This window comes from Bison bison, unplaced genomic scaffold (assembly GCF_000754665.1).
Source record: "Bison bison bison isolate TAMUID 2011002044 unplaced genomic scaffold, Bison_UMD1.0 scf7180017864476, whole genome shotgun sequence".
Taxonomy (NCBI): domain Eukaryota; kingdom Metazoa; phylum Chordata; class Mammalia; order Artiodactyla; family Bovidae; genus Bison; species Bison bison.
In genome coordinates this window covers 1,616,791-1,621,849 of record NW_011495037.1, presented here as the reverse complement: position 1 = coordinate 1,621,849, position 5,059 = coordinate 1,616,791, and the positions used below count along the sequence as shown (strand labels likewise).

General features: G+C 44.9%; 1 protein-coding gene across 1 annotated transcript in view; it reads right to left on the bottom strand.

Annotated features, from left to right (window-relative positions):
- The window catches only part of ARL14EPL (ADP-ribosylation factor-like 14 effector protein-like), a 34,691-nt gene extending 32,041 nt beyond the window's left edge, over positions 1-2,650 (bottom strand). The window contains exon 1 of the mRNA XM_010862087.1: positions 2,592-2,650. The gene's annotated coding sequence lies outside the window, so the exon portion shown is untranslated. The remainder of the gene's footprint in view (positions 1-2,591) is intronic.
- Between the last annotated feature and the right edge of the window lie 2,409 nt (positions 2,651-5,059).

The following is a 5,059-nucleotide window of genomic DNA, read 5'->3' as shown; positions in this document are numbered from 1 at the left end:
ACAAGCACTGTCAGCAGCCACTTGTGGGAGCTCGTCCCACCCCGAGGACGCTGGAGGTGGTAAACACCGTTTCAGAATCCTGCCTCCAGCTTACTAGTGCCGGTCCAGGCCCCACCCATCAGCCAGTTTGCACTGGATCTGATGGCCTGGGGTGGAGCAGCCAGCTGGGAAGGGACACAGCCCCACCCATTAGCAGGCTGGCTGCTGAAGGACTCCCCTGAACTCCCAGGGGGTCACAGCAAGGTCAGGACACAGCCCCGCCCACCTGAGAGCTGGCACTAGCCCCCAGTACCCCAGGGCACCACAGCCAGCGACCCCCACCCCCCAAATGTGTCCATCGGTGGGCAGGCACTACCCCTGGCTCCTCCCTTTTCTAATTAGTAAAAACGCTAATTAGAAAACATACATGCTCCCTATGTTTGTGTGCTGTGCTTACTGGCTCACTCATGTCCGATTCTTTGTGACCCCATGAACTTTTGCCTGCCAGGCTCCTCTGTCCATGGGGATTCTCCAGGCAAGAATTCAGGAGTGGGTTACCATGCCTTCCTCCAGGGGATCTTCCCCACCCAGGGATAAAACCGGGGGTATCCTGAATTGCAGGCGGATTCTTTACCAGCTGAGCTACCTTTAGAGCCCCATTTTTTTACAATAGCTAAAATACGGAAGCAACTGCGCAGTGGTAAAGAATCTGCCCGCCAATGCAGGAGATTCAAGAGACAGGTTCAATCGCTGGGTAGGGAAGAACCCCTGGAGTAGAAAATGGCAACCCACTCTTGTATTCCTGCCTGGAAAATCCCATGGAGGATCCTGGCCGGCTACAGTCTATGGGGTCACAAAGAGTGGGGCACGACTGAGCGCGCACACACCCAAGTGCCCATTATTGAATGAATGGATAAAGAATATGTGGTGTATATACATATAATGGAATATTACTCAGCTACAAAAAAATTAAATCTTGCATTTTGCAACAACATGGGTGTACCGAGGGTATTATGCTAAGACAAGTAAGCCAGAGAAAAACAAATAATGTATGATTTAGTTTAGATCGAGAATCTAAAAATCAAGACAAATGAACCCACATAAAGAAACAGAAACAAGGTCACTGATAAAGACAGCAAACAGGTCGTCGTTGCCAGAGGGAAGGAAATACTGGAGGGGAGAATAATAGGTAAAGGTGATGAAGAAGTACAAGTTACCAGCTAGTAAATAAATGTCACAGGTAGGAAGTGCACAGTGTGGGGAATATGGTCAATAATTCTATAATATCTTCATATGGTGACATCATAACTGGGCGTATGGTAGTGGCCATTTTGTAATGTACAGACATATAAAATCACTATGTTGTGAACCAGGAACTCTCATAGTGTTGTAAGTCAATTATACTTTAAAAACATGAGCTCCCCCCAGTAGTTCAGCTGGTAAAGAATCTGCCTGCAATGCAGGAGACCCTGGTTCGATATCTATGTCAGGAAGATCCACTAGAGCAGGGATAGGCTACCCACTCCAGTATTCATGGGCCTCCCTGGTAGCTCAGACAGTAAAGAATCTGCCCACAATGCGGGAGACCTGGATTCTATCCCTGGGTTGGGAAGATCCCCTGGAGGAGGGCAGGGCAACCCACTCCAGTATTCTTGCTTGGAGAATCCCCATGGACAAAGGAGCCTGGCAGGCTATAGTCATGGGGTGGAAAAGTGTCCGACTCGACGGAGGGACTAAGCATACACTTCAAAAACAAACTAACCAACTCCTGGAAAAGAGATCAGATTTTTATGATTACCAAAAGTAGGGGATGGGGGAGAGTGGCATGGACGGAGGGGTTACTTGAAGGTATTCAAAAGATATGATTAAAAGATAAATTATCTCAACTTTCAGAGATAATAAATACTAGGGCTATAATATATAATACGATAAATATAATTAACACTGTTTTATATGTATCATATGAAAGTTAAGAGAGTAAATGGAGAATTCTCATCACAAGAAAAAAATTTTTTTCTACTTCTTTAATTCTATGTCTATGTGAGACCATGGATGTTTACAACCCCATGGACTGTAGCCTGCCAGGTTCCTCTGTCCATGGGATTCTCCAGGCAAGAATACTGGAGTAGGTTGCCAGGCCCCCCTCCAGGGGATCTTCCCGACCCAGGGATCAAACCCGCATCTCTTATATCTCCTGCATTGGCAGGTGGGCGCTTTACCACTAGCGCCACCTGGAAAGCCATATGTGTAAATCTGTTTACTGAGAACTGCTAACATCAATACCTTCCATTTCAATCCAACAACAAAGGGTTCATTCTGGTTTTTCCTTTTGAGTATCTGCAACTCCCTTCTCCAGCAGTGAGAAATCTGTACCCTACCGTCATCTGTAAACTGTCTCATTTGATCCACCCACACGCTTCCATCTCTGCCTGCCCCCATCCCACAGAATGCCTTCCTCTTTCTCCTCAGGCACTGATACCTTATGCTGACCCCCCCTCCAACCTGAACGTCCTCTCCACCCCACTATGGGACTCCCCCACTCTCACCCTGTTTGGGCTCTGATGGTCTGTGTCATAAGCTAGCTCCTTGCACCCTGTGACCACTCTACTCACCCTTCAAGCTGCTCCCTGCTGGCTGGACTCCATCTTCACCTACTCAAGCTCTTATACCCTGTTCCAGCTGCCCCTCAGCTCCCACTGGTGTTGATGCCTCACTCTTAGGACTGACCTGTTTATGAAAGGAAGGGGAAAGGAAGAGTCCTAATAACTCTTCAACACATGTGCAGTGAAGAACGTCTTTGCTGAATGTTGTGTAATTGGACAGAAGATCGAGCTGGAGGCAATATATGTGTAGTTTCTAATGCTGCTGACTACACTACATAATTCATTTATACAAAGGAGCAGTTATATTTATTTTTAAGTCTCTCTTAAAGCTTGGGATAATCCTGCTAGAGTCTAGATGGAAAAAAAGATAGCATTTACTGGAGTAAACAGGAAAAGTAATCAAGCAGAGCTTTTAAAAGCTCGTTTTGCTTCTTCCTTCTTCAAAATAAATTGCTGTACAAACTGGCCCCAGAGCTCTAAGTTACAGAGCATCCAGAGTCCTCAAGACTAAGGCATTTGTTCTTTCACTTAAGGTCAACAATGGAAAGTCACCAAATGGGTCTGAGGAGCAAAAAAGGATAAGATTGTAAGGAAAACTTTAATTTCTGATTGTCAAATTGAAAAAAATCATGAATACATTGTATATCTTATGAACCTGTTTTAGGATGAACAGTACAAAGCAAACTGATCAAAAAATTGTGTTATAGCTGTGGTGCTAGTAGATAAGCTGGCTCATTGGTCATTAAAGTATTTCTATCATTTACACAAATCTGCCATAGTGTGTCTGACTTACTGCTATCACAGTAACCAATAATTACTTCTTTTTATACTAAATATAAGGTACAATTTAATAAAATGTAATAAAATGCTTATCTGGAGTGACTGGCTTCATCCAAGTACAAGAAAGTGTATATTGTTCTAAACTCTTGTTCATATTTAGAGGAAGGACTATCAGCAAAATATTTGGGCATTTGGTTTGAATAAACGCTTTCAGTGCTGTGTAATGACTACAGAAGCTATACTGTAATAGGACTTGGTCAACGAATGGTCTGAAGAACCCCATGTGCTCCTCTGGTAGGATCAGGGCTTGGCATCACCTACTAACAAGCGTCAGGGCCCGCTCGGACCCTGGGCACCAGCATCCAAGTACACTTGGTGGAGTAAGCACAGGAGGGGAGGAAGACCAAGGAGAGGGGACATGGACAAGCAGGTGGAAGGACGCCAAGGTGACTGGAAAGGGAGAAGGACAGGGGAACCCAAGGGGAGAGAGCGGGTGGAAGAGGAGGAGAGGAGGAGAGAGCAGTGGGGAGATACGTGACGTGGTGATGGGGAGATGCGCCGGATGACTGGAAGAGACACAGGAAATAGAGAATGCACGTTAAAAACCACACAGGGAGATAATGCACAGCGATAATTCGAAGCCATGGAGGTGGTTTATTGCTTACATTTTAAATTGCTGAACTTAAAGAACAGTCTCCTGGACCCACAATCCATCATCAAGTCTGTGCAGACGACTTTGGTTTATTCTCACGCCCCATAGTTTCCCACTTCCTCACAGGGAGAATCTTCCTGCAAGGTGAATATGAAAGTGAGCTTAAAAAAACCCTTAGATCACATTACCTTGAGCTTATACGACATATTTAAAGGCTTTTTCTAAAGGGCAGCTGCTATATAACACAGGGAGCTCAGCTCGGAGCTCTGTGATGACCTAGAGGGGCGGGAGGGCGGCTCAAGAGAGATGAGACATATGCATACATACAGCGGATTCACATTGTGACACAGCAGAAACTAACACAACATTGTAAAGCAATTATATTCCAATTTCTTTTAAATTTTTAAAAATAGAGGCTTTTCATTGACATAATCCTTAGTCTTTACAGCATCACTCTGAGGTAGATAGGAGATCTGTAGTTTTACCCCCATTCTGTAAAAACAAAATCAAAATTAAGAATTTAAACAGTAGACACACAAAGTCTAGAGTAGGGTGATTTGCCTTAGCGGTCCTGATTAAATCAGAGGTAATAAAACTGAGCTAATTCTGTACATGGGGACTGATGACAACGTTTAAAGTTGTCCAGACTACAAACAGGTTCAATTTGGCCAATTGAAACCCCATTTCGAACGTAATCCCCCTGAGTGCAAAGTTGTAAAGATGATGCTCTGGTTAATCTGTTAGTTCTATTTCTCTTTATTTGACCATTTTCCTTGGCACTAGAGATGAGCCCATAATTGCTATTTGTCTGTTGACATCACTATTTTTTCGGCTATTCTTTGGCTGAAAGACAGTCCATCCCACAGGTGAAGTATACAGTCCAGAGCTTCAGCAGAGCCTTGGTCTCCATCTGGTCTCCACAACAGCGATCCTACAGGGACTTCCTGGGTGCTATGACCCTGGTCTCTTTGTGACACCAGGAGGTTCAGTAGCCAGTAAAGTGTGGGACGATGCAGCAGACACTGGGGAGAGAGACAGGGGCAGG